Source organism: Mesoplodon densirostris, chromosome 2 (assembly GCF_025265405.1).
Source record: "Mesoplodon densirostris isolate mMesDen1 chromosome 2, mMesDen1 primary haplotype, whole genome shotgun sequence".
Classification (NCBI taxonomy): domain Eukaryota; kingdom Metazoa; phylum Chordata; class Mammalia; order Artiodactyla; family Ziphiidae; genus Mesoplodon; species Mesoplodon densirostris.
The window spans coordinates 127,060,411-127,069,986 of NC_082662.1; the positions used below are offsets into that span (position 1 = coordinate 127,060,411).

At 46.6% G+C, this 9,576-nt stretch overlaps 1 pseudogene; it reads right to left on the reverse strand.

The window, feature by feature from the left end:
* Positions 1-3,286: 3,286 nt before the first annotated feature.
* On the reverse strand, positions 3,287-9,355 carry LOC132476070 (tubulin alpha chain-like; annotated as a pseudogene).
* Positions 9,356-9,576: the final 221 nt, after the last annotated feature.

Below are 9,576 nucleotides of genomic sequence, written 5' to 3' on the forward strand. Positions count from 1 at the left end.
AAATGTTTGTAGAATGATGACATTTTCCTCTAGAGAGGGTTTTTGTTTGCTTATGCCAAGGCTTTGGGGAAACTCCCACTTTAGGATCACCGTAATCCAATTTTAAGGACTGGGATAATTGGAAGCTGAGCTGCAATCCCCTTCAAGAGCCTTTTTCTTCCCGACTTCTGGTTCACCCCTATTCCTCGGGTGCAAAGGCCTGAGGGCCACAAACCAAAGTGAGGGGCATTCACCAGGTCCACTCCCCTTTGACAGACTCTGGCCCCTACTTCTGGAAGGCTGTCAAAATCACACATCAGCCTCTGAACTGCCTCCTCCAAGTTTGACAAGTGCTGGAACAGTGGCCTGTAACATTAAGCCCACCTCCCAGGGCCTCCACCTTTTCAATGGCCCTGGTCCAGTAATTCTTCAAACTCATGCTAGCTCTCTGATTCCTTTGGATTTTTAAAATATTTTGTCCAGGCTTCCTAGTTGTCCTCAGTGGGATGGTCAGTCCAAATTACCTATCCACCATTACAAGAGCAGAAATCCTCATTAGTTATTTGTTAGTTACTGGAGTAGCCTCATTCATACACAGCATGGTAACAATATGTAAAATGTCAGTACGCCATTGTCCATCTTTGATTCTGTGTTAAAAAAAGAATTTTGTAGAAACCATTAGGCCTTGGAAAAATCAATTGCTTTCCCTAACAGGAAGGTTTCTATACTCATAGCAGCAAGCATGGGTTACCTCTGTCTACCTATAGCAAATTGAAGTTAACTGATTCACACATCTTTATTGAGAGCCTATTACATGTGAGGGGAATGAAGAGATGACATTCTCACCTTATAGCAGAACTAAGTGACTAATTAATTAGTTGACATATCTCAAGACAAACCCTAAAGTTCAGGTTTCAGCTCTCTTATGCTTTTTCAAATTATATATTCTTCCCAAGGACATGCAAGAGTCTAATTTCGACTGCTTAAATGCCTTCATTTCTTTCAGATAAAACTGAAAAAGCAGAATAACAGCTTGATATTTTTGGCTATTGGGGCAATGATGTTTGGCAATTCTCAAAAAAAATATATAAATGACCAGTAAGTATATAACTTTTCATTAGAAATAAAATTAACAAATTACACAGTGAGATTTTTTTCTATCAAAGTGGCAAAATATTCTTTTAATGATAATACACACTGTTAGGAAGGGTTCAGAGAAATGCTCTCTTCTGCTAGAGGAGAATAAATTAGCACAGCTGTTTTTGAGGAGTATGTGTCAATACAGCAAAGCCTTGAAAATGTGCATACCCTGCAATTCCACTTTTAATGATGTAGCCAAGGAAATAATTAAGAATGTGTAAACAGATTTAGCTATAAGGTTGCACGTTATATCACGTTGTTTATAAGAAACTGGAGACAATCTAATAGTGGATCGTTTAAATAAATTATAGTACAGAAATACAATGGAATACTAAAAACAATGGTGTATATACATGGATATCTACTGACATTGGGAAGTCAGTATTTTGTTAAATGGAAAAAGCAAGTTATAAAAGAGTGTGATCTCATATTTGTTTTAAAAGACCATGCATGTTTATATATAGTACATATAGAAAAACATTGAGAAGGATGTACACCATATAACCATTGGCAATCTTTGGATGGTGGAAATATGAGTGATTAAAAACATTTCTATACCCATTTTTGTATTTATGTGAAATGAATGTGTATTATCTCTGTGTTTAAAAATTGGAAAGAAAAGTCAAAGCCTAATTTAAAAAATGCTTTGCCTAGGTTTTGGCTTGTGATACAAGGGACCATATGCACCTAGAGGCATCTGCTTGGTTTTTCTCCTTATGACCTGAGTGGATAATTCTCGTTTCTGTTCTTGTTTTCCTGCAAATGCCATAATCGTGGACAACAGTTCTCTCATTTTCTACTAGAGCTCATTGAGGCTATGATTGTTGAAGGAAGCTGCCTTTCTAGGGGAGTAGACTGGTTGCAAAAGGCCCATACTTTAAATGGGGGGCACTTAGAGTAAGCTCTGTGGAGAGGAAGGAGGAAGCTACCAGAAAACAAATGCAAAGGAATGGACTGCAGATTGTCTCTATTTAGTCGTCACTTCAATTCTAGGTCTACTGAGTCTTAGAGGTAGGGATGATGGGAGGATACCTAAAACCTGGTTATATAGATTCCCTCTAAGATGGTGAGTCATTTCAGAAGAGAAATGACAGAACAACTGAAAATAATATTGAACATCAAACTGCTGCTAACATCAAACTGTTAGAGCAACCCTACAGCTATAAATAGAGGCATTTGATGGAAAGTTTGTATTCTGGGCTGGTAGAGAGATTCCAAATGAACCCAAACTCAGAGAGGACCATACCCAGTACATTCAGTAAATGATGACACTATCCATTAACGGAGTCTCTCCTAAGAGCAAATGAAGAGTCACCTGTACAGATAAGACAAACCTATAAACTCATGTATAATATGGCAAAGGCCTATCCCTTCTAGATCCCGTACCCTCCACTCTGATTCCAAGAAATGTGTCCAAGGTAATGTGTTTCTGATTAGCAGTTAAATACTGGTTTGTAAATGCTTTACTTTAAAAAAGAATAAACTACTGTAGATAAAGTTAGCCATATGAAAAAGTCATTCTCAGACACTCGTATGTGTTCTTGAATGAGAGAGGAAAAAGGTGGAGTTTCAACTATCAGCACATGAGCACCACTTCTCATATGTCACTGTGGCTAAAAGGTTGAATACTGCCATTCTAGAGCAAGAAACAAGGGAGCTCCCGGATAAAAGAGAGCCCAGGCAGAATACCAGGCAGGAGAATTAGTTTGTGAAAGTACCCCGGGGACCTAAAACTGGGGGGGGGGGGGGGGCGGGGAAGGGAAATTAAGAAATGTTGTGATGCAAAGCAAACTAAGCAAGAGGCATGCACTCGAGACTTTGAGGAAGCAGGATTAGCTCTCTGCATGTTCAATTGGACATGTTGATACTCATAATTTATATTAGTACAGAGAAGGCAGCTGCAGTTATACCAGGTTAAATGCCAGTTCTTGTGAGGAGCAGCTGTTACAGCTGGGTGTGGAGCTAATTCCCTTCCCCTCAGTTACTCATGGGAAACCCGTTCCATGGCCACATAGAAACTGTTCTTGTCATCAAGGCAAGGCCAGCCAATTGGTCCGATTTCACAGTCTGAACAGACCAGAAACCTGTTGCCCGCATCCTTAGTGAAGCCCATGTTCTGAAAGATGAACATGTCATCGCCGGCCAGTGCTCCTAGGGAAGGTCACCATCAAGACTGCTGCCATCGGCTAGAGTTGGCTTCTTTCTCATGGAAGGGCAGGAAAGGCTGCAGTGGAAGAGAGCATAAAGAATACAAAAACTGAACTGGCCCAGTTATATCATCACCCTCATCCTACTTATACTTTATAACTGCTCCTTAGCAGTTTCTTGGAATGAGAACAAACAAGGAACCCTGTCATTAAATTACAGACTAGGATGCTGGGAGGCTCCTGTGCTGCCTCTGGTCCATGCCCTGATTCTTAAGAGACTTGAAAGAGGAACTGTGACTGGTTGCCGTGGTAACTTGGCTTCACTGCTATCCTGACTATGGTCCATAAGGCCCTAGCTGTTCCTAATCTCCCTCTGGCTCATTCTGCCCCCAGCCACACTGGCCTTCTTGGCTTCTTCAAACAAGATTAAGTCTGCTCTGCCCTCAGATCTTGGCAAGGCCAGTTCCTTCATGATATTCAGTGCAAATGTGTTTGATATTCAGTGTTTAAAAAAAAAAAAAAAAAAAGGTCAACGTCCCCTTAATGCTTCCAAGGAAAGCAAGCTTACTAGCAACTCCTGAAGGCAACCTATTCTTCCTTTGAATAGCTGAAGCTTTCCTAACATGGAGCTGAGAAACGAAGTCAGCCTCCCAGATTCCCTACCCCTTTGTTCTGAGCTACAGGACAACTCTTCAACACTAGCAAGCCGCTATTATCTTTATGACCAGGAGTCCCTGCCTCCCCTCCCACTGCGGTCATGTCAGCAGCAGTGTAATGGGGCAGGAAAGCTGTATATTTTCTAAATGCCACAGCTGTCACCTTTAATCTTTCTAGTCTCACCCTGAAACAAAACCTACAAAACTTAAACTAGGCCATAGGCCCAGTACCCTCTGGGAATGTGAACTGATGAAAGGGTGGGGCATAAACAAATTACTCAAAAGGAAGAGAGTATTCATACACCTTCTGACCCCTGTTTTGCCCATTATCTGAATGGCAGGCCTTTCTGTGCTTCCAAAAGCACTCCCTTCTGAGGAGGAGCCTTATTAAATGGGTATGTCCCTGGCACACATAAACAATGAAGGCACTGCCCCCAATCTGACTGGCAAGCCTAGGGAATGCCTATATACCAGGCTAAGAAACATGAAACGTGCTTTCCTTTGATAAAGGCGAGTTTTCCAATAGAATTGAACCTGGTGTACAGACCAAAGGCCTGGGCTCTAGACAAGTTGAGATCTATTGAGTTAAAGACAACCAGGCTTCCCTGGTGGCGCAGTGGTTGAGAAGCCACCTGCCAATGCAGAGGACATGAGTTTGAGACCTGGTCTGGGAAGATCCCACACGCCATGGAGCAACTAAGCCCGTGCGCCACAACTACTGAGCCTGTGCTCTAGAGCCCACGAGCCACAACTACTGAAGCCTGAGCGCCCTAGAGCCCATGCTCCACAACAAGAGAAGCCACTGCAATGAGAAGCCCATGCAGCGCAACGAAGAGTAGCCCCCGCTCACCACAACTAGAGAAAGCCCACGCGCAGCAACGAAGACCCAACGCAGCCAAAAATAGTTAATTTCAAAAAAAACAGTTAAAGACAGCCTCTAACGCTGTTATTTGCCTGATTCTCCCAATCCCTAGTGCATGTTTCAATGCCTGCAGCTCTAAAGGAATCACCCCTTTCAGTGGTTACACAGGACACGTGCTAATCCCTACCTTTATCCCTAACTTGCCTTGAAACACATGGGACACCAGCCCACAAACCAGATGATGCACCTAGTCTTGAGAGTGGCAATGGTGGCATTCACATCCTTGGGCACCACACTTCCGTAGCAGAGCAGGCCATGTATTTGCCATGGTGAGGGTCACACTTGACCCATCTGATTGGAGGGTTTAAGCAGGCATTGGTGATCCCTGACACCAAGAGCTGCTCATGATAGCCCTTCTCATTTGAGACAATGAGTGAGCAGGTCACCAACAGAAAGTGGATGCAGAGGTAGGGCACCAGATTGGTCTGGAACTCTGTGAGGTCCACATTGAGGGCACTATCAAGATGCAGAGAGGCAATGATGGACAATCTGGTCCAGGAGCTGGTTGAGCTTGCTGTAGGTAGGGCACTTGATGTCCAGGTTACAGTAACAAATGTCATAGATGGCCTCATTGTCTACCATGAAGGCATAGTCCAAGTGCTCCAGGGTGGTATGGGTGGTAAGGATGGAGTTACCAACTGCTTTGGACACTTGAGAGGCTGGGTAGATAGCAAACTCCAACTTGGATTTCTTGCCACAGTCAACAGAAAGCTGCTCCATCAGCAGAGAGGTGAAGTCTGGGCCAGTGTCCTCCTTAAAGCTATGGAAGATCAAGAAACCCTAAAGCCCAGTACACTGATCTGTCTAGGGTAGGAGATAACGCTGTTAAGGATGCAGATGGCATTATCATCTGTCCCCAGCCCTCTTCTCCTGACAGGACACTTTCCTGTCTACAAAAGTATTGTGACCTAACTACAACTGTATTCACTTCTGTACTTCAAAAACACAAAACTTGGAAGCATAATTTATACTTAACTGTATACATATTATCATACATACAGTGAATGCTTTGACAAATGTATATACCTATAGAACCATCAAACCAATCAAAATATAGAAATTTCCATCACTCCAGAAAGTTCTCTCATGCTCTGTTGCTTCACCTCTATAGATGTGAGAAGAGAATACCTACAAGGGGCTTGGAGTTCCAGGGAGACAGATGACCTAGAAGGGCAGTGCTGTGTGTGTGAAGTGTCAGGGGTGAAGGGAGGGGAGATGAGGGTGAGGTGGTCATCGGGTCTGTAGTCAGAAAGCTGAGCCCTCTCAGCTTTGTAGCTCTGCCACCTAGTTGCAGGAGAGTGGGACTGGGGCTGGTGGTGGTGGTATCCAGGCCCCACCTCAGACTGGAACCCAGGAACCTGCAGGTTTAACAAGTACCCTTGGTGATTCTGATGTAGCTGTTCCTTGGACTAGAAAAGCATCAGACTATACCAGACACATGAGTAGTAACAATATAAAAGTTCTTCATTTGCAGTATTACATATATCAAGTCATTATGTCCTATACCTGAAACTAATATGTCGTATACAATTATATATATTATATACAATAAATATACATTATATACAATAAGTTTTTTTTAAATCAAAAAATAAAATACGTAGGCTTTATGTACATTGACAACTAAAAGAAATTCTCCTTTTTAAGAAAGGTCTAAGCTTAAGGGGTGCTTTGTCATATTTTCACACAGAATCCCATTCCTTAGGTCACCTGCAAGTCCTCAGTCTTTGAGCAGCAGAGAGTATGTCTGGACAATTCCTCTAGTGGGCCAGTGCCAAAGTACTGGCTCCTAGCTGGCCTTGGTTCTGGCTCTCCCGGCCTCAGGCAAGGAATAGGATAAACTGAAAAACTGGCTAAAAGCTAAGAGGAGCCTCTCCCAGCTGGAAAGCCCTGCTTAGGAGTCCAAGAACAACAAGCCGAGCTTCTGAGGCAGCTTCCTCCCACCTGCTGGGGCAAGAGATGGATCAAAAATCAAAAAAGGTTTGGATCAGACAATCAGGCTTGGCAAAGCAAGGAACCAGCAGGGTAAAAGCTAGAGTCCACAGGCTCCAGGCAGAGCAAGTTACTCAAGACTTCTAACCCTCGATCCATACCCAGGACACGCAGCTCCCCCTAGAGGAAGCAAGTGGACAGACAGGCCAGAGGAACCAGCACCAGCCATAGGCCTGTGGTTCCCCTTTCTTCCACAGAAGTCCAGCCTCCCAGGTGCCAAGGGCACTTGGTCTGCTCACCAGTTTTTGGATCCACTCCAGCACCAGATCGAGGATCTCCTTCCCCACAGTGTAGTGGCCTTGGGCAGAGTTGCTGGCAGCATCTTCCTCGCCAGATATCAGCTGCTCAGGGTAGAAGAGCTGCCTATACCTGCCAGTTCTTACCCCATCCTGTGCGGAGGAAAGGTCTCCTCCACACAGGCACTAGGACCTTTGCTGCTGAGCTCCCCCACGTAGAACCGAAGAGCAGGGCCTGAGGGCACACAGCACACAGCACTCCATCCTGTGCGGAGGAAAGGTCTCCTCCACACAGGCACTAGGATCTTTGCTGCTGAGCTCCCCAACGTAGAACCGAAGAGCAGGGCCTGAGGGCACACAGCACTCCCGAGGCCCACTTGTAAAGCCCAGTGCTACCTGGGCTGTGAGGGGGAAAGTTAGGGGGTCCCTTTTCCAGTCCCTTCCCTTTCATCATAGCCACTTCATTCTGCTTAGTAAGGAATCAGTGGTGTGTTCAGGGGAATCTCATTTGACTTTTGATTAGAATAAGAACACAGACTAATGCAGAAAACTCAGTCCACAGTTCAACATCTATAACAACGTCTTTAGGAAGATGGGGGAGGGGTGACGTTTTCAGGAACAAGAAACTGAGGAAATCCAGACGCAGACAGGAGGAAGCAGAGAACCCCTTGAGAGCCAACAACAGCCAAGTTCACACAGGTCTACATCCTATTAAGGGACCCATTTCAGTTAAACTCAGGACCCAGTTCCTTAGGCAATTTATCCCTGAAAGCCTGAGGGTAGGGAAAGGGAAGTTTAAAGTTTCTGCTTTAATATCCACTCTTTTCTGTAGTCTTCTTTCTAGGTCTGACCCCCGACTCAAACATCTAGTGGTTTCCCAGGCAGAGCTCTCTGACTAATCTCCCTCTCAGCTCAGGAAGTCCGCAGGACCCCTCCTGAAGATAGAGTCTAGACAAAAGCAACAGACCTTATTGTTGTTCTTGGCTGGTGATTGCCTGCATTCCAAGCGTTTTTCCCCTAAGCAGAGCTCCCAGCTGATTTGGGGGATGGCAAAAATATGGGTTGGGGGTGGGAACCCACCAAGTGCCCACTCACCTATGACAGAAGGCTCCAGGTCCACAAAGACAGTCCCAGACACGTGCTTGCCAGCCCTGTCTTACTGATGGTGTTGAAAGGGGTCAGCGCAGCTCCCCAGTGCCTTGTTGCTGGGCACAGTGCCACTGGGCTGGATGTCGTGCTCCAGGCAGTAGAGCTCCCAGTAGGCACTACCCATCTGCACCCCAGCCTGGCCCACAGGGATAGAGATACACTCATGCTCTAGAGGGAAGCAGAGCTGTGGCACGGTCTGTGGAGGACCGGGGGCTTTAAAAGACTTCCCTGGGAGCACCCCTTTATCTGTCCTTCCTGGAGCCTGAAGCCTAGCAGTGCATTACCTGGTTCCCTTTATTGGGTTCCCTTTCCAGGCCTTCCCACACTTTAAGGCCCTCATTTTCTCTTCATTTACCCAGGGCTTGAGAAGAAAGATGGCTAAAGTCTAGACCTTCTAGAGAAAGTCAATACCAAGCAGCCAAACCCCACTGCCTAGTGCCCTGTCTTGCTGTCTGGGATGATTCTAGAAGGCGCAGAGCCCCCGCATGCCAAGATAGGGCACCCTGGAGCTTCTAGCCCTAGACCCCTAGGAGAACGAGTCTCCAAGGCCGGGACTTGGTGTCCTCCACACCCTGAAGTGGGCAGAAGATGGAGTTCAGGTCTGTGGCTTAACGGAGGCACAGACTCTGGAGTTAGAGCGCTTTGAAAGCTCATCTGCACCCTCCCCTTTTGGGGGGATATGCACCTACTCTGGACACTTGTCCTGGCCCCCTGAGTACGGATGGGTTAATCCAGATAATTGCTCGAGGGTCACAATGAAAGCAGAAAACTCACCTCACCCGTCCACTCTCCTCACTGAGATAACTCCTGTGATGGACAGACTCTCCCGGCTTCTGGTCCTTCAACCCAACCCAGTCTAGACCTTCCCAGATGCAGAGGGGGTCTTCTAGAACATCGGCAACAGTTTCACAGTTCAGTTTAGTTAGGAACTGTCCTCCAAGACAGCCTCAGAGCCTCCACAGGGGTTCAGCCCAGAGGTGGGGATCTCGAGATTCCTGGGAGGCGCCGGGGCCTGTGTACACACCCTGACTTCTCCCTTTTAACTGAGGGACTTCGCGTCCTTGGGCGCCGCAACAGGACAGAGGTGGGACAAAGCTCACTGACACCCCTGGTCGGGTACGGACCAAACGTCATGCGCCTTAGACCTCCGGCTCGAGTCGGGCCACCCAGCCTCACAAACCGAGCGAACCTGCTGGAGGTTCCCCGCCGTCCCGGTCCCCGCCCCCGAACGGGCGTGGTGTCAGAGGCAGGCAGCACCGCCCCCCGGCCCGCGGCTGGGAAAACACGCGGACCCGGGTCTCCCGACACGCCGAGTCCGCCTCCCGACGGGAAGGCGCGGAGAACAGCCGGGCTCC